This window comes from Moschus berezovskii, chromosome 15 (assembly GCF_049115385.1).
Source record: "Moschus berezovskii isolate FMDL1 chromosome 15, NW_MosBer_1.0, whole genome shotgun sequence".
In the NCBI taxonomy this organism is placed as follows: domain Eukaryota; kingdom Metazoa; phylum Chordata; class Mammalia; order Artiodactyla; family Moschidae; genus Moschus; species Moschus berezovskii.
The window spans coordinates 63738126-63759144 of NC_142474.1; the positions used below are offsets into that span (position 1 = coordinate 63738126).

Here is a 21019-nt window from a genome sequence, read left to right on the forward strand (position 1 = left end):
TATTATAAAATAGAGTTCGTTTTTAAATGACTGTGCCAATTGTGGACTAATATAAGTGTTCCGAGCACATCTAAGGTAGATTACGCTAAGCTATGATGTTAGGTGCATTAAATGTGCTTTTTACTTAATGATATTTTCAGCTTTAATGGGTTTATGGGGGCATAACCCCACTGTAAGTCAAGGAATTTCTGAATCTCCTCTATTTAGAATTTAAGACTCTAGCATTTCCCTAGGAGTTTTAAATGAACACCACTTACTAATCCATATGAATAATCCACAAATAAAACCTTCTCCTTCTGAAAGACCAGACTCTTGATGTAGCTTCCAGGTAAGTAAGGAAGCCTCTCTGCCATCAAGTGCAGTCCAATGGAGACACTAGTGGGAAGCCAATTATCTTAGAATTCAGAAGAGTTATAAAAGATGTGCTCCAACTCTAACTGAGGTGGAGCTGGAGGCCAAGAGAACTGTAGGAAAGGTAAAAAATTGGACATTTGAACTGTGGCTTCAAAGATGAGTAAGAAATTGCAAAGCTAAAGAGGGGCAGAAGGGCACCAGAGGCTAGATGAACAGGGAATGCATATGAGAGAGGATAGTGCGTTTAAGCAGATGAGGTAGGTAGTTTAGGGGGAGCTGAGAATAGAGTGGCATGAAAGGAGGCTAAAATGGTTACTTGTGTGCTGTGCTAATTACGGGGTTCAGACAATCTCATAGAGAATAGGGAGACATTAACATTTTAAGCCAGGAGGTGGGAAAGGGAGATTTCTTCACTTTTGGAAAGACCAATCAGGCAAGAAGAGGAAGAAACAAGAATACAGTGACGAAAAGAAGCTGAGCTGCTAAGTTTGTTGTTGTTCGGTTACTAACTCGTGCCTAACTCTTTGCAACCCCATGGACTGTAGCCTGCCAGCCTCCTCTGTCCTCCACCATCTCCCGGAGTTTGCTTAAATTCATGTTCACTGAGTCGATGATGCTATCTAACCATCTCATCCTCTGCCATCCCCTTCTGCTTTTGCCTCAAGGGGAGACTCCAAAAAACAAGTGGTCCAGGAAAGAAATATGAAGGTACCACACTTCAGGGGGCAACTTAGGAGCCAGAAAGAATTGAAGAAATTTAAGAAATACTGAGATGGTAAAATGATCAGACTTTGACAACTGTGTGGTCGCAGAAGGGAAGCAAAGGAGATTAGATAAAACTGACTGTAAGATATATTCCGGCAATGAAGAGTGTGTACATAATGATCCAATACCAGAAACACTGAAGGAAATGGGTGCAGTTTGGAGCACACTCATTACCCAGTTAAATCATGTAGATGGAGGGATCCAGTAAACTGTGTATTTGACAAATACGTATAGAGCATCTGGTTTGTCCTGCACACTGTTAGGCACTGGGCCTAGTATGTATTGATGGCAAACAAAACGCCCATGCTCCCTGTCCTCATGGAAAGAGGGTTTCTCACAGTGGAAAGAGAGAGCTTGACTAGCAAGAAAGATGTCTTCAGAAAACAATGAAGCATCACTTTTGATCTGTTGGCTTTTTTTCCCCCAAGTATAGGCAACTCTCAAGCATTTTTCAAAAGGAGCCAGGACACCGCACACTTGGACACCCATTTAACCTTGTGTTCAGAGCTCATTCATTCACTTTTTTTCACTCCTTGCACCACCTCTATTATTTATGAAGTGTCTGCTCTGCATCAGACACTCTGTGTCAGACACTGTGCCAGATGCTCTTTCTGCCAGGGAATTTTGGTGGCGGGGCAAGCACACGGCACTGGTGACCAGACTTGGCCTGCTCTTGACTCGTTTTGCCAAGTTTCGAAATGTCACTGGATTTCTTTCACCAGTAAACAAGTGTAAGTGTTTAGATCACTGACTGCAAACTGCACTGCAGAGCCAGACCTCTCCACAGAGGCCAGACCACCTAGGGGGAGGGGGGAGGGAGAAAAGGAAGAAGTGCTGAATAGGTAGAGTGACCACCCCAATTTGCATCCATGTCACCCCTCGCAAGGCAATATAAGTTTTTCCTTTTTAAAAAGAGATTTCTGAGGCTAAGTTAAAAACCCACTGAGTTGGAAGATTTCTAAGATGTCGCAAAATTCTAAAATGTTATCCTCTGCATTTTCCCCATAGAAAGACTTTAATGAATGGTGATAGGCCCCTGGTCAACTTGCTACAACTTACTTCACCCATAATATAATACTATTCTATATAATATAATACAATGTAATATAAAATTCTGAAATGCAATACTAATGATATGGCCTGAAATATAAGCCTTGGGAACAGGAAAAAATTTAGCAAGGGAAGGAAGGGAAAGATTTGAGGCGTTTCAGGCTAACTCCTGGATTCCCTTGCCATTTCTCCTGCACCTTGAGATTTCTAATTTACCCACCTCCCTTCCTTTCTAGAGGCTCCTATTGCCATGGCAATGCCTGTTCTCTCCTCCCCCAGTGGACCACTCTTCAACCCGAAGTCTTCTCCATCCCCCAATCTACTCCCTTTCCTTATTTCCAAACTCTCCCCCACCCTCAATTTAAACTCACCTGGTGGTGGCTCAGACGGTAAAGAATCTCCCTGCAATGCAGGAGACCTGGGTTTGATCCCTGGGTTGGGAAGATCTCCTGGAGAAGAAAATGGCTACCCACTCCAGTATTCTTGCTTGGAGAATTCCAAGGACAGAGGAGCCTGGCAGGTTACAGTCCATTGGGTCACAAATAGTCAGACACAACTGAACGACTTTCTCTTCTTCAGGGAAGCTAATTCCAGTTACATGTTAGAAAAGGGACACCTAAATGTCACTCCCATTAACTTGAGAGTTCCTTATGTTATCAAAAATAGTCATATTTTTTACAAGGCCAGGGTTGCTAATTCAAATGAATGATTGATTCAATGGAATGTATCTGCAGTCCTAAAGTCAAAATGAGACTGACTTTGAGAAATCATTCTTTCACTTATTCAACAAGTATTTACTGAGACTCTGTTTTGTGCTTGATACTGCATCAAGTGTTGTGGATTTCTCTTTGGAAAAGGGGGACTTCCCTGGTGGTCCAGGAGCACAGGTTCAGTCCCTGGTGGCGGAATTAAGATTCCACATGCCACACAACCAAAAAAAAAAAAAAAAAAAAGGAATAGTCCACCCTCAGGAGCCATACAGTTCAGTTGGGAGATAGAAATGAACTGCATGGCACAGGATGCTGGCAGGTGATGCACCACAGGAGGAGTGAATGATAAAGGAAGATAACTCTGGGGACCAAAGCCAACTCTAGGGAGTCTTCTGCCTGAAAATCTGCCCTCAGAAATCAGAAGATCAAAACTGTACTTGTCATTCCTGTCTCTCATCTTTCTCCACTTCGGCATTGATTCCTCCAAGAAGTCAGCTGGCTGGCTGACCCAGTGTCTGAGTGTTGCTCCTAAAACAATAGGAATAAAGGTAAACCAGAAGAAGGGGAGGTAACAGTTTATAATTTCAAGGCCATGTTTAAGCAAGTCAAAAAACAAGCAAGTCCAATGAGGAAATGCCCTTCAACAACTGACATCTCCCCAACAAATTTATTGAAAATACCCAAATTCTGGAGGAAAACATAGGCAAATTAGAATACTCTAATAATGACCCCTTGGCCAAGGGTTCATTGATTCAAATTGAGTAAAAACTACCTTTACACGTCTATTCCTGTGGTATTATTTGGCCAACATACTTCTTTAGAACTTAAGCTTGTCCAGCCCTTGAAAGGAATGAAGAGGCATATATCTAAAGTACAACATCTCTGATGTCTTTGTCAATTTCCTGTGTGAAGTCTGAATTATGATACAGTATGTCTTGAGCCACAGATAAAAACTTTCCAAATTAGAAAAAGAGCCTTCTAACAATTGCCACTAGAGGCGATTATTCCCTAACAAACACTGAAGGAAATGAGAACTGCCCCTCTGTATTATTTCCAGATATCTTCTGGAAGTGTTGCGAAGAATATTTAAGTGAATGATTCTTAGCCGAAAGAAAAAAAAAGGACACAAAAATGAGTGATTAATTCCTCTTAGGTTCTAATTAGGAGCATGAATTATCTGATCCCTTGACTGTGTGCAGGCTATAATTATAATATTAATACAGGCTTTAAAAAATGGGTAGGTTATGATTCATTGAAACATGTACATCATCATATGTGAAACAAATCGCCAGTCCAAGTTCGATGCATGATAAAGGATGCTTGGGGCTGGTGTACTGGGATGAACCAGAGGGATGGGATGGGGAGCGAGGTGGGATGGTGGTTCAAGATGGGAAACATATGTACACCTGGGGCAGATTCATGTCAATGTATGGCAAAACCAATACAATAATGTAAAGTAATTAGCCTCCAACTAAAATAAATAAATAAATTTTTTAAAAAGTAATGAGAAACTGGCAATAAAAAAATAATAAAAATAAATAATAAAAATAAATAAAAATTAAAAAAAATAAAGTTAAGAGAAATAGATTTAGTTCTAGCCAATCTTTGCTTTCTCCTGACACTGAAATATAAAAACTGTATGATTTTAATTACACTCTGAAAACTGAAATAACAAATAAGTGATTCCCTATTCTGGTAGAGGTCTGCCGGCTCTCTAACTTGCTAGCTGTAGGACTTTGGCCAAGTAACTCAATATGTGAATTCTTTATTTCTCTTAATGCAAATTAAGTAATCTATAGTTAGTAGTGAGTCTAATGAAATGATCCATGTAAAATGAATGCCCTAATGTGTGGCATATAGTAAATACTTAATAGATTATATTTTAAAAAATGTTAGCCACAGTAGAAATCCAATTTGCATAGTCCTAGTTATTTTGTACATGTCTATTTTTCCTGATTGATTTTCCATGAGGAAATGATTCAGTAATTATTTTTTCTTATCTTCATCACTGCAGTGAAGTATATATCTTGTGAAAGTGGAAGTGAAGTCGCTTAGTCGTGTCCGACTCTTTGTGACCCCATGGACAGTAGCCTACCAGGTTCCTCGGTCCATGGGATTTTCCAGACAAGAATACTGGAGTGGGTTGCCATTTCCTTCTCCAGGGGATCTTTCCAACCTAGGGATCGCACCCGGGTTTCCCACACTATAGGCAGACGCTTTACCGTCTGAACTACCAGGAAAGCCAATTAAATGTATTTAAGAATAATAATGAAATAAGAAGTAAGGGAAAATTAAATTTTCAGAATGGTCAGAATTTCAGTACACGCTGTTTGCATTTCCCTTCTTCATGTATGCCTGGAATCATGAACTGTGGAGGAAAGCAGACAAAGAGGGTGAAACGCCAGAGCAGAGTTGTCAGGGCCAGAAGAGACAAGGATGTAAGAGACGGATGAGCACTAACACTGCTCGAAGTCTGAGTCCTCCCTGAGCTCCCAGTGACTGACCAACGGTTCTTGAACTTCATGTGGATGCTCAGCACAAAGTTTTCAGTGCTCAACTCTGCTTCCAAGTTCATCACAGATCATCAAGCTGGCAAATAACGATGTTTGTCAAACCTGATTTCACTTCAAGGAGATAATGACACATGGTGTGAATGGGTATGTGTGTAAAGTTTCAATTATCGGGTATCCTTAATAAAAATGATAGTATTTTTACTATAATTTTCTCATGCTAAAGTCTAAAGACCCCAAAGTAAGATTCTGGTTAAAAGTGTGATAAAGACATTTCTGCTAAAGAAAAAAATCACTAAATGATGTATAACACTTGTGAGAAATATACAGTTCATAAAAGACTGTGCTACTAATAGCAAACATAGTAACGACAAAATACTTTCAAATAATAAAATCTGATATGTCCAATTTTTAAATGGCATGCGATACTGAGTGGTATTTTTTAATTGATTTTTTAAAATTTATTTATGTTTTAACTGAAGGATAATTCCTTTACAGAGTTTTGTTGTTTTCTGTCAAACATCAACAAGAATCAGTCATAGGTACATCCATGTCCCCTCCCTTCTGAACCTCCCTCCCATCTCCCTCCCCATCCCACCCCTCTAGATTGTTACAGAGCCCCCGTTTGAGTTCCCTGAGTCACAGAGCAAACTCCCATAGGCTATCTGTTTTACATATGGAATTGTAAGTTTCCACGTTACTCTCCATACATTTCACCCTCTCCCTCCTCCCCTCCCCCATGTCCATAAGTCCATTTTCTATCTCTGTTTCTCCGTTGCTGCCCTGAAAATAAATTCATCAGTACCATCTTTCTAGATTCCATATACATGCATTAGTATACAAAATTTATATTTCTCTTTCTGACTTACTTCACTCTGTGTAATAGGCTCTAGGTTTGTCCACCTCATTAGAACTGACTCAAACGTGTTCCTTTTTATGACTGAGTAATACTTCATTGTATGCATATGTACCATGGCTTCTTTATCCATTCACCTGTTGATGGACATCTAGGTTGCTTCCACGTTCTAGCTATTGTAAGTAGTGCAGCAATGAATATCAGGGTTCTGTGTCTTTTTCAATTTTGGTTTCCTCAGGGTATATGCCTAGTAGTGAAATTGCTGGGTGCTTTTATTCCTAGTTTTTTAAGGAATCTCCATATGGTCTTTCATAGTGGCTGTATCAATTTACATTCCCACCAGCAATGCAAGAGGGTTCCCTTTTCTTCACACCCTGTCCAGCATTTATTGTTTGTAGACTTTTTGATGATGGCCATTCTGACTGGTGTGAGGTGGTATCTCACAGTAGTTTTGACTTACATTTCTCTAATAATGAGTTGAACATCTTTCCATGTGTTTGTTAGCCATCTGTATATCTTCTTTGGAGAAATGTCTGTTTAGGTCTTTTCCCCACTTTTTGATTGGGTTGTTTGTTTCTCTGGTATTGAGTTGTATGAGCTGCTTATATATCTTGGAAATTAATTCTTTGCCCATTTTTTCCTTTGCTATTATTTTCTCTCATTCTAAGGGCTGTCTTTTCACCTTATTTGTAGTTTCCTTTGCTGTGAGAAGTGACATTTTTGATCACTTGGTTTATTATAGGCACTAAACCAAAACCATTCGATTAACTCATTTAATACTGTGGGTTTTATAAAAGAAGAAACTATGACTTTAAAAGTTCAAGAAAATTTCTAAAAGTTGTGTGAGGCAGAATAAGGACTCAGATCTGGGTCTGTTTGATTCCATAAATATAAATATCTAACGAAACTTAGTAAAGAATATTCTTTTCAAGAACTTCAAGGGCCAATAGTTGATAATAATTTGAAATGATTGGCCTAATGAGTCTGTTTTATCAGTTAACTCAGACCAAAAACATAAAATGGTATTTGAGCTTTAATTATGTGTGTATTTGTATATTGCTGTCAGAAACATCATTTCTACTAATACAGATGAAAAATTATACTCAGCAAATATTTACAGGGTATTTGGAGGTTGCTAGGTCATATGGAGAAGGAAATGGCAACCCACTCCAGTGTTTTTGCCTGGAGAATCCCAGGGACGGGGGAGCCTGGTGGGCTGCCGTCTATGGGGTCACACAGAGTCGGACACGACTGAAGTGACTTAGCAGCAGCAGCAGCAGGTCATATGGTAGTTTTATTTCTAGTTTTTTAAGGAATCTCCATACTGTTCTCCCTAGCGGCTATATCAATTTACATTCCCACCAACAGTGCAAGGGGTTCCCTTTTCTCCACACTCTCTCCAGCCCTGTAATACAGAGAGCCCAGCCTGGCACTCTATGGTGACGTAGAGGGGTGAGAAGAGGGAGGGAAGGGAGGCTCTAGAGGGAGGGGATATATGTATAATTATGACTGATTTACACTGTTGTATGGCAGAAACCCACACAACATTGTAAAGCAATTTTCCTCCAATTGAAAAATAAATTAAAAAAAAACAAATGTTTACTATATGAACTAGGCACGATTTAAAGCTTATTGGATACATTCATGAATAAAACAAAGATCCCTGCCCTTACACAGTTTGCATTTTAGTTCCATTACAGTTTAATCTATCTATAGTAATAACAAAACACCCAAGGAGATGCCTAATCCTGCAGATGCTTCTGGGAGGGGGCGAAGTACAGAGAAGTCAAAGCCCTTTAGAGTGAGTTTTGATCAAAGAGAAACAAAAGATGGGAGAATCCAGGAAACAAACTGATCCAGATAAAAATCTGTTTCAAGACATTATAGTTTCAGACAACCACTCAGGCACAACTTGTGGGTCTAAGCATCCAGCTATGTTTTCTTGTGAAATTGTGGCCACTTCAGCAACACTGTTTATTGGCCTGTCTGCTTTCATTTCTCACTTTCCTTCGTCCCACTCCGGCTTTCTAGGGATTGCACATCTTTCAAAAAAGCAGTAACAAAACACTTCTCAAGCTCAGTATTCTACACACCCCACACTAAGAAACTAAAAAGAAAAAGGGGAAAGGGAGGGGAACAGAAACAGAAGGAGAAGATAAAATTGTTACAGCAAAGTAGTAAAATCTAATTGCACAATGTCCACTTCACAAAAGTTCTTGGAGTTCAGATAACAAAGGACTCTGCATTGAAGACCTTATCCAATCTTTTAGACTTTAAAATGGAGCTCTTATTTTCTGACTTTTCTGTATCTGTTGCCTTTATGGAACACTTGAAAACACACACACATCACAGAGTAGTCAAATAAATGGCTTTTTTGAATGGGGTCCAAGATTCAAATCACTGTGATTAGTTCACATCTATAAAATTAATAAAAAGTCTTTTCACTCTCAGCCTGGTGATGATTACATTGTTTGCTTTATTGTGCCAGCCTAAGACTACGATTGAGTTAGAAACTATCACAATATGAGGAGATCAAAAAATATTCTTAATAATCCAGACTCTTTTGCTTAATAATTGACTCATGGTAATTCATTCACCTTAGAAGGGCCTTTTGATACGTACTATTCTGCGGTCTAAACAAAATAAAAAACACTCATAAAAACCCAGGTTTTCATTATCTGGCAGGTTCAAGTAGTGTCCATTTTACTGAATATATGTTTTGAGGTCTGGATTCTCCGTCATTTCCATATTATAATTCCACAGACTTTAGATGAATTATAAAATGTAACAACATTACCATGGCTAAACAACTTTTGTCTCTAAAATCCATTTTTATTTCTTACCTTTCAATGATTTATCCTATTTTTCACTGGCTCTAGACTAGATCTTCTTAAAGTTTAATGCGTGAAAGAACCACGTGGGAATCTTTTTCCAAAATAGATTCTGTTTTAGTAGGCCTGAGGAGATTTCAAATTTCTAAAAATCTCTCAACTGAGCCTGATGCCCCTTAAAAAAAAAAAAAAGGTCCTAAAAATTCCAAGTAGAAATAATTTGATTCAGGTCAGCTAAGCAACTTGGTGTTGCGCTTTTATTACGGGAGAGGCCCTAAGCTGTGATGTTACATGATTCTTAATGGATGATGACAAGGGAATAAGAGAAAATCAGTCCTTTTTTGGAACATGACCATCCCCGGCAAGGATAATAGTTCTCTACTGATGTCCCAAAACAGAGCACTATAAAATACCATTACTTATAACAATTAATCAGTGTTATAAAATATTTTATGTGTCTATCTTTGTTTATTGTGAAGTCCTTTATTTTTGAAAACTTGCAAAAACAAGAAATAGGTCTTATTATTCTTCGACTCTTCTAGGGTCACATACCTGAATGCTTCATATATTGCAAGCACTAATCAAATGTTTGTTAAACCAAATTGAAGGCAACCTGCTCCAGTGTTCCTGCCTGGAGAAGTCAATGGATAGAGGAGCCTGGTGGGCTATGGGATCCATGGGATCCCGAAAGAGTCAGACACGACTGAGCAACTAAACAAGAGGGCTGGCTATCCCAGAACAAGATACCCCTCCTCTAGGTCCAAGTGCAAAGCACTTGAACTTCAAGCAGAATTCACTTGTCATTTAGCTCTAGGGTCTAGGTGTGCCATTCAGTCAAAAATTCTGAGTAAGACACAATTTGCTTTCTGGTAAGTTGCTCAAAAATTCATTAAAATTCATGTCTCTCCTAAACTGCGGTATATAGAATATTTTTAAATGCATATTTTGGTGCCCTGATAAGGAATTTAACAGATAGTAATTCAAATGCAGATTATTTGCTTTAGAATCTCTCAGGATGGGGTGGGTAAGTAATGGTCTTGTAGGAACCGATTAGACTGGTCTTTCATGATTAAACATCCATGAGATATTAATCTTTTAAGCAAATTTGCTTTCTGCTTTGCCGTTTAATTATAATACCCCGTAAAAGAGAAGAGGTTCAAAAGTTATAGGACAGAGCATCTATAAACAACTCAGCTGACTTCTCACTGAAAATTTTTAAGTAGGGAGACTTTTACTAAAGGAAAAATTAGTACTTACGTACTCTAAATTACTGTGTGGGAAAATACATATTCAATTTTTTTTTCCTTATTCCAAAGAGCATGTGTGTGTCTGAGGAAATCTGTCAGCCAGGCAGGTGCAGTTTTCTTCTAGGTAAGATAAGGGGTATTTCTAATTCAACTATGCAGAGCAAGAAAATTGACAAGGAAAGCAGTTATTGTCCATGCTTAGTGAGGTTAGCACTAACCTCCTCAGTGAGGTTAGCACTAAGCATAATACGCCTCCTCTGTGCTCAAAATTAATGAAAGTTGCTGAAGTGGGATGTCAATTATTGATACTACTTTAGGTCTATCAGATTACTCTAACATAATTCAGGGAGAAAGTACAAGTAACTTAGAGAACTATGTTTAATACTCCCAAAGACTGCTTGGCCTGGGCTGTCCCCACTGCCCAATTCTCCAGGCAAAGCAGCCCTCATAGAAATCTGGAAAACTATTTTCTTGTGTACTGTCTCCTACTCTTAGGTGCTTATTTCACTTCAGATTTCTTGAACGACAGAATAATCTATCCCACACACTGGGAAAGGATAACACATATAATATGCAATATTATATCAGACTTCATTTTGTAGAATTGTTGCTGTTCAGCTGCTAAGTTATGTCCAACTCTTTGCAACCCTGTGGACTGTAGCCAGACAGGTTCCTCTGTCCATAGAACTTCCCAGGTAAGAATACTGGTGTGGGTTGCCATGCCCTCCTCCAGGGGATCTTCCCAACCCAGGGATTAAACCCACATCTCTAACATCTCCTGCATTGGCAGGTTGGTAGGTTCTTTACCACTGAGTCACCGTTGTAGAATTAGGTTTTCATTAAAAATGGTTATGACTCTGTGTGTGTGTGTGTATGAGAGTATCTGTTTATATACATGTATACTAATTTTATCAGTAAGGCTATCACATGGGAAAGAAAAATGCATTTGGGTTATTTTATTGTATTTGTATTTGTTTATTTCCTTTATCTACAATGAACATGTTTTTATTGTAATAAGACTTTTCACTTAAAATATTATACATGTGTGCATATGCATTGAAAAACTTATAAATTCCACAAATCACTATATTTAAATAAAAATGCATGGACTTCTAAGGACCATAAAGGAATGAAAATCTGCATAAATACATGTGATGAGATATCAAAAAGGCATTAGCAGGAATTCCTTCCTCATATGATAAAAATCTTAATTACCACTTGGAGTTTAAAACTTTTGTCCCTTTACTTACACTAAAACAACAAAGTGAAACAGTCTTTTCTGAAAGCTTTGTTTCATGGGATGGAGAGTGAGTTCATTAAAAACTCTGCCATCCTCTTCTTCCCTTCAAAACCCTTTGAGGCAAACAGAATGATTTCAATAAATTCAGGTGCAGCCAAAAAGAACAGCCCGTGGGTGCAACAGGGAGAGGAAAGACTATGCAATCCCAGTGGGTACTTCATGGAAACATTTGAAATTCATCTTAATCTGCATTAAAGGTGTTTGGAAATTCAAATTAAAAAACAACAGTTATCTCTAGTTTTGGTACTCTGACTAAGCACTTCTAATTCATTTTTGCTATTTCACAGCAGTGTTTCAGGTGGGCTCCTCCTTAACCCAACCTAAAATAGTATTCAAGGACTAGGAAGAGAGTTTATAAACATCCTTGTTAGACAACAAGCCTTGTTGGAAGCCTACCAGGGACACAACCCTGCTGGGAAACTGAGAGAAGTCACCAATAAAAGATGTAGTTCCGCTCTTGGAAGAATTTGCAATTCACTTGAGGGATTCGATGTAGGAGGCATGCAAATAGTGCAAACCCACCAACCTGCAGGAACAGAAGACAACAAAAATTGACAGCAAATGCCTACAGAAATGATCCATTCCACAGAGAAAATCTGAGAAAGCTTCCAGGAGTTAGGTGTGTTTTGAGACTGATTTAACAGCAGCCACAGAACTGGATTAAGGAAGAACGAAAGCAATATTTTCTAGGTGAGTCAGTACACACAGAGGAAGTCGGCGAAGACAGATCAATTTCCCACATAAAACGAGATCCCACTGGGTCTGAGACAATTTTATTCTAACCCAAGCGTTCAATGACTTTGCATTTGATAAAAATATCAGAGATATAGTTCTGTTGGTTAGGTGCACAGATTTAATTGTGAAACAGTCTGGATCCCAGTCACTGCTGCTCACTAATTGTATAACCTTGGGAAAATTTCTCTCCATAAGCATCCATTACTTCATCATTAAAATGAAGCTAATTATAGACTTTCTGTTACAGGATTGTTCTGAGAACAGGATAATACATGTAAAGGACTGGGCACACACTATGATACAATTTTGAGCACAGTGAATGTTAGCTGGAGTTAGAGTTGTTGTTGTTTAGTGGTTAAGTCATGTCTGAGTCTTTGCAACCCCATGGACTATAGCCTGCCAGACTCCTCTGTCCATGGGATTTCCCAGGCGAGAATACTGGAGTGAGTTGCCATTTCCTTCTCCAGGGGATCTTCCCGACTCAGGAATTGAACCCTCATCTCCTGCATTGGAGGTGAGTTATTTACCACTGAGACACCTGGGATGCTGTTCAGTTCAGTCGCTCAGTCATGTCCGACTCTCCGCGACCCCATGAATCACAGCACGCCAGGCCTCCCTATCCATCACCAACTCCCGGAGTACACTCAAACTCATGTCCACAGAGTCGGTGATGCCATCCAGCCATCTCATTCTCTGTCGTCCCCCTTCTCCTCTGGCCCCCAACCTTTCCCAGCATCAGAGTCTTTTCCAGTGAGTCAACTCGTCGCATGAGGTGGCCAAAGTATTGCAGTTTCAGCTTTAGCATCAGTCTTTCCAATGAACACCCAGCATTGATCTCCTCTAGAATGGACTGGTTGGATCTCCTTGCAGTCCAAGGGACTCTCAAGAGTCTTCTCCAACACCACAGTTCAAAAGCATCAATTCTTCGGCGATCAGCTTTCTTCACAGTCCAACTCTCACATCCATACATGACCACGGGAAAAACCATTGTTAGACTGTAATAAATTAAGTTCAGGACTCAGGAAATGAGAGGGGGCGTTCCTAAAGTAAAGATAAGTTTAGGCGGTAATTCTCAAACTTGAGTATCTATCAGAATTGCCTGGAGGGCTTGTTAAGTCACCGCTTGCTGGTGCCTACTCAATTTTCCAATCCAGGAGACCTAGGGCGGGAGGAAACTGAGACTCCACACTTCTCCGATGTTCTCAGGTGAGGCTATGCTCCTCACTTTGGGAACCACTGAGTTAAGACACGTACACCAGGCAGGCCTTTTTTACCTGAGAAAACCACTTGTTTGTGTGATTCTCCCATGTGTTCTATAGGTCTGTACGAAGACCAAAGTGGTACTTCTGAATCTCTGGGATGTGTGCTCCATTTATTTATAATGGTTACTCAGAAAGAAATTTTTTTTGCCATGTATGAAAATCAGTTATTTGAAATAACCTGAACTCTACCTGGGCTTCCCTGGTGGCTCAGAGGTAAAGAATCTACCTGTGACACAGAAGACACAGGAAACCTGGGTTTGATCCTTGGGTGGCGAAGATCCCCTGGAGAAGGGCATGGCAACCCACTCCAGTATTCTTGCCTGGAGAATCCCATGGACAAAGGAACCTGGTGGGCTATAGTCCATAGGATCGCAAAGAGTCAGACACGACTGGAGCAACTGAGCAGGAACTCTACCTGGGACCAAAAAGAAAGTATGTACATTCAAATATCTGGTGCAAGAAGCTGTAAATATCTTATTATTTTTAGTAAGGACTTGAACTAGAATGGAACAATTAGTGTTAGTTGCTCAGTTGTGTCCGACTCTTTGTGATCCCACGGGCTGTAGAATGGAACAAAATGACCCACAAATTCTTTTTGTGGGGATATTTGTCACACTTCTCAAATGACCACTGGATACCAAGTCAGTGATGTGCCTAAGAATGTTGCCTCAGAGGCTCTTCTCTCTTCTTCCCTTTTCCCCACATTGTGTGTCTTGGCATTGTTTCCCTGAAGACTAACTGATCTTTGTTGTTGTTTGGTCACTAAATTGTGTCCGACTCTTTTGTGACCGCATGGACTGTAGTCCAGCATGCTCCTCTGTCCATGGGATTTTCCTGGTAAGAATCCTGGAGTGAGGAAGGAGAAGGTGGGACGAATGGAGATAGTAGCATGGTAACACATACACTGCTGCTGCTGCTAAGTCGCTTCAGTCGTGTCCGACTCTGTGCGACCCCATAGATGGCAGCCCACCAGGCTCCTACATCCTTGGGATTCTCCAGGCAACAATACTGGAGTGGGTTGCCATTTCCTTCTCCAATACATACACTACCATATATAAAACAGATAGCCAGTGGGAATGTGCTGTATGACTCAGGGAACTCAAACGGGGGCTCTGTAACAACTGAGAGGGGTGGGACGTGGTAGGAGGTGGGAGGGAGGTTCAAGAAGGAGAGGACATAGCCATACCCATGGCTCCTCCATGTTGATGTATGGCAGAAACCAACACAATATTGTGCATCAATTAACCTTTAATCAAAAATAACTAAATTTTAAAAAGAAAAGAGAAGGCATACTGGAGTAGGTTGCCATTTCCTTCTCCTGGGGATCTTCCCCACCCAGGGATCGAACCCATGTCTCTTGCATTGAGAGGTAGATTCTTTACTGAGGAGTCACCAGGGAAGCCCCTCTCTGAAAACATTTTGGGAGATGAAGGAATCCTGCCATTCAGGACTTATTATGAACACAACCAAAAACCTCAATTATGTTTTTGTGGACAAAAACTGTTCCCAGTAAGGTTTATTCCTATAAAGAGAGCTATTATATATGAAGAAAAGATGATTAGAGTGTTTCATATCACTAACACTGTTTTTCAAAAGCTAAAAGGCTCAAGGAGAAGCTGATGCAGTAAAATGTAATTTTTGCCCTGGATCTGGATTCAAACACTTCACAAAGCTGCCATTTCCCTCTTCCACTCTTGTCTTCTAAGGCGAAAATATTGAGTCACAAGAAAATAAAGAAGAAAGATAATTAATGCTTTTTTTCCTTTAATTTTCTCCTCCTCCTCCCCTAAAAATAGCTTTCCTGCTACTACCAGATCCAAATTACTCACCTTTGGCACAAGCAACAGGTTTATATTTACTCATTAGGGTGGTTGCCATGGCTACACTGGAGGTACCTAGGAAGAAGTGAGAGGTCTGACTCATAAAATCTAGTGCAGCTTGGTAAAATTTTGATGTGGTCAGAATATTATGGAAATAAGAGAACTGACTTAAAAGAATTAAACAAATGGCCTTCAGAGATGGAGCCCTATTGGTTTGGTAACTACCAACCTGGTGTTACTTACTGAGGAGAACTGTTTACTGCAGGGCTTGGCTCTGTGATTGACAAGCAAGAGAAGAGTTCCCACAGGTTCCAGCAAACACCTGTTCTCCTCTTGGCAAGGGTTTAAAATTACACTTCACTGCCTGCTGACAATAAATTGCCCCGATTCTACACAGCTTGGCTTAACATTTCATCTGACAAGAAGTCACCATAATTGCCTCTCCAAAGGTGTAGCAAAAAATAAATGCTGCACATTTATTACGAGCTATCGGGCACCTGTGAGAGCCTTGTGTTATGGCATACCTGGTGAGAGATCCAGAACTGGCACGAGGGCCTTCTTAGACAGAGGACGTGAAAAACAGAGAGGTCAAGTGACTTGGCCCCATGTGAAGAGCGGAAGGCTCACCAAAGAGAAGCATGTCCAGGACCAGTGGTCTTGCTAAGCGAGAACTTACAAGTATGTCCCAGGAAGTTCCTATCAGACGTAAGAGATGAATAACCAGAATAAATCAAAGCGAGAGGTTTCCTGGCACAATTAGATTCCGAAAATATTGAACGAAAACAAATCTGGGCTTATGTTTGTAGTTCCAACGTCCAGAACTTTGAATTTTGGAGATAATAAATGACCTTGTACGTGACCTTACAACAATATAGGAAATTCCACATTTCTATAATCTTTGGGAAGGAAGATCCTCCTCTATCTGTGAGTGCTGGTAGTTAATAGTTGGTCATTTGAGTAAGTCAAAGTTAGTTGTGCATAGCCTTCGATAGCACCCATGAAAATAATTGCCCTTTCTCCCTCATCTTCTAAGGCAAGATATTAGTAATTTTGACTGGAAGTCTCTATTCACATGGCTAGAAAACTTTGTTTCAAGAATAAATTTACCAGATAAGCTTGATGTTAATCCTGTTTCACCACTAAGTATTAGATTTATTCCTAAACAAACTGTGCTTTTGCTCTTCACAATCACGTAAAACCCTAGAAGGGAGAAACTCAGGCAATTGATGCTGAGACATCTGTCCTCTATGTAGACAAAGGCATCTTCGTGCATTAATTTGTTCTTTATTCACTTTCTCCCCATCCTTGTTTCCCACTTCTTTGTTTTCTAACATTTCTTTCTCTCCTAGAAAATATCTTAATAAGAAGTCCTCAGCAGTATCCATGTTCTTTTGAAGACACTCTGGACATAGCAGTAGTTGATTCTTTAAAATTCACAAGAAATTTTTCAAATATAGAAGAATAAAATATTGAATAATTAACAATCAGGTCATCTCTAAGGTCTAGATTTCAGTCCACTTGATTTGAAGCCAACATGTACGTTACTTGAGGGCTTCCCTGGTGGCTCAGGGTAAAGAATCCACGGGCCAATGCAAGAGACACCAGTTTGACCCCTGGGTTGGAAAGATCCCCTGGAGAATAAAACAGCAAACACTCTCCAGTACTCTTGCCTGGGAAATCTCACGGACAGAGGGACCTGGCGGGCTACAGTCTGCAGGGGTGCAGAGAGTCAAACACAATTTAGCAACTAAACAACAACAATAAAAGCATATTATTTAGTAAATATGTTCATTATGCCATGACGTACACAGGTGGAAAAATAAAGCAGCTAAATGGTCAAGTTCAAGTAGGTAGAACAGAAGAGAAATCAAGAGAGAACAAGGCTGTTGGGGGCTGTAACTATCAGGAAGCCATTATGATGGAGGAGAGGTGTGATATGGGTAAACTTAACTGAACTCTGAAAAATAATCCCATCATGGAAACCTGCCACTATAGGCCTGTGGTTATTTCAGAGGATTCAAACTAAAGCATCTTAAGATGCCCTTAAGTCACATCTCCTTTCTGTAAGAATACATAAATTACTGTTAGAGAGTACCAAGCTTTCAAAATGACTTTGGAATCCTATCTCAAATCTGAAATTTCAAAATAAATATGGTTATCTGAAGATAGTCATCTGAAGATATTGATAAATATTGTCATTTATCTTTCCTGCAAATGTCCAATGTCCTATGCCAAGTGGTCTCCAATGTGGGGTATGGCAGACCATCCATTGGGGTGTCTTGTTCCTTTTAATTTCTATTTTGTTTCTCTTTTATAATGTATACACTACTACAACAGGACAGGCAAATAAGACATAAATAAGAAATGAGGAATACAAATCACCAGCATTTGCTGAGCATTTACCATGTGTCAGGCCCTCTGCTAATCACTTTACATGAAGTAATTTATTTAATCCTCAAAGTTACCCAATGAGGTAGAGGTTTGTTATTGTTCCAATTTTATAAAGGAGAAACATAAGGCATAGACCTCTGTCTGAATCTAAGGTTAGTAATTGGTGGAGCCAGAATGGAGATTCCCAGGTGCTAGGGGTAAAGAATCCACCTGCCAATACAGGAGACACAAGAGACTCGGGTTCAATCCTGGTTCAATCTCTGGGCCTAGAAGATCCCCTGGAGAAGGGAACGGCAACCCACTCCAGTATCCTTGCTTGGAGAATCCCACAAACAGAGGGGCCTGGCGAGCTACAGTTTATGGGGTCGTAAAGAATCAGATGTGACTGAGCACTGTACTGCACTAGAGCCAGAATAGATGGAACAAAGATGATAGATATATAAGGATTTTTTTAAAAAGAAAAAAACACATCAAATTCTAATATTGGTCATTTTGTTTGGTCTAATATTGGTCATTTTGGACCATTGATGGGCAAGATTTTTCCTCTGTGTACTGCTTTGTATTTTCTAAAATATCTATAATAGAGACTGCTTTTATAACTTGGAAGAAGAAAAAGCACAAAATATTAAAACACTGTAATTTGGTGAGTCAAGGTGAAAAAACAAAAACAAAAAGAAAACACTGAGAAACAAGGTAGAAACTTATATAACCTGGAAAATAAAGAATGATCATGATATATTCTGTTATGATGCACACAATTCAAACTGTGATGGTTAAATAAATGCAAACAAATTTTTTTAACACAAACAAACAAAAACCCTCCATCTGTAAAAGTATGCTTTGGAAAAATAACTAAATTACTTTGAAAAAGATCTGATATTTTAGAGAAGGGTTGGATAGCTGATGTTGTTATTTGATACATCGAATCAAAAATGTTTTAATGCACATTTTCTTTGAAATTGTGAGGAGAGGGAAAGAGATAAGTGCCTATAGTTGAGGAAAATTATTTGCTTCATAAGGATTCCAGGCAGGTTTCTAGAATTAAATTGGTGGCAGTAATCATGTTGTTATTAGTGTAATTGCTTTCTGACATCTGTTTCCCTGTCATAATCAGTTCTTTGATAACAGCAATGACATGGATGGTATATATCTAATCAGTAATGCTCAGTGCTTCACCAAAATAAAAATGAAATTATATGCACTCCTCGCCAAATTCTCTTTGACCATAGATATTAACTATATATGAGATATAGTATAATTATGAGAATAGGATAGCTCTTTCTCTCCTCTCAAAGTAATTATTGTCAATAATTTTATGATGCCATATGAGAAGATCCTTTATGAAAGACTGCTGGGGCTGAGTTCAAATCAAGATCGGACTCCCTTGTCTTGACTACCAACCAGCACCCCTCATGGCTTCCCCTTGTGACCCAGACCAGCACGTGGTGGAGACCTGTCTGCCCACTGTGGGAGTGCCCACAGGCAGGCAGGATAAGGAACTAGCAGCAGACAAACCACTAGTCAGCTCTGCAGTGCACTCTTTCCCCCTGAAGCGCTATCGTTGAAAATGGAAGAATATACAGTCCCTTAACCTCCAGGGTTAAAAGTAAATCAGTTCACAAGTATTGATGGAACTCAATGCCCATGTCCCTCCTTGGAAGACAGAGAGCAGTTGTCAGAGAAACAAGGTAGCAAGTGAACTGTGAAATGTAAAACTGATCAGCAGATTAACAGGTGTACCCAATACAAGCAGGAACTCAGAAAAAAAAGGCTAGGGAAAGTGAGAAGATGGAAGCTATGAGTTGAGTTGCTTTATCATTCTAATATTTCAGTCTTTGCTCTATAGCAATTGACTTAAGGCATCTGAACTTACAGGTCTCAGAACTGTTTCAAGACCTTCATTAGGTTAAGGAATCTAACAAGCCGACTTGTCTTTTTTGGGGGGACTTAAATATACTTGATTACAAATTTCCAATGCTGTATTACTAGGGTTTCCCTGATAGCTCACTTGGTAAAGAATCTGCCTGCAATACGGGAGACCTGGGTTCGATCCCTGGGTTGGGAAGATCCCCTGGAGAAGGGAAAGGCTAAATAAACTTGATTACAAATTTCCAATGCTGTGTTTATTATTACATGTTAGAAAACACTACAAGGTTAACAAAAATATGTAAAATATAAAAAATTTGTGTTTTCATTATTTTATACATTAACAAAGCATTACATTATCTATTCTAGACACATTAGAGTGTATTTAGAGCCCGAAAGTTTTATAAGAAAAAATGACATAAATTCACTGAATTATAACTATGTTTTTCAAATACAAGTGCTAGAAAAACTAAATGGTTTTATGCTAGTTATCTCTTACTAATATATTGTCAGATTAAGTGAACAAGAAATGTAAAAAACACAAAAAATTAAAAGGAGAGGCCTGTGTTTCTGATTTACAGGAAAGCATATGACAAAGCCACTAACATAGACAATGATAAATGACCTAACAAGTTCAGTTACAAGCTGAAGGATCACTGTGGATAGATGCATATTTATAATCAAATTAGTATTTCTGCATGTCTTATGAAACAAAAATTTAATTAATTCTGCATTTTATCATTTTGGTCATTGCAATTCATTTCAAAGTTAAAATAGGATAGATATAATTTAAGAAAGCACAAACTAAGTAACTTTATGTATATATCCAGAAATACCATTAGATTATCAGAATCCATCCAAAGGCTATGTCATTTTTCATCTTTTACTTTCTTCCTCACTCATCACTTCCCAACCCCCTCCCCAACCCCACTCCCAACCCCAAACAAACACACACACACACACACACACACACACACACTCTCTCTCTCTCTCTCTCTCTCTCTCTCTCTCTCTCTCTCTGAAGGCATGGAGCAATGTTCCAATTACAAAGAGAAACAAATTTACAATCTTTCCCAGGTGCTGTGGTGGTAAAGAATCCACCTGCCAAGCAGGAGATGCAGGTTCCATCCCTGGGTTGGGAAGAGGGAGGAAATGACAACCCACTCCAGTATTCTTGCCTGGGAAATCCCATGGAGAGAGGAGCCTGGTAGGCTACAGTCCATGGGGGGTCACAAAGAGTCGGACACGACTGAGTGACCGAGCATCCAATCTACAGCTGAGAGGGTTTTATTGCTCTTAACTTGTGTTCCTGTTTTTAATCA

The 21019-nt window shown here is 39.4% G+C and overlaps 1 protein-coding gene across 2 annotated transcripts in view; it reads right to left on the reverse strand.

The window, feature by feature from the left end:
* PLXDC2 (plexin domain containing 2) overlaps positions 1–21019 on the reverse strand; it is a 459161-nt gene that overhangs the window by 417288 nt on the left and 20854 nt on the right. The window lies entirely within an intron of this gene.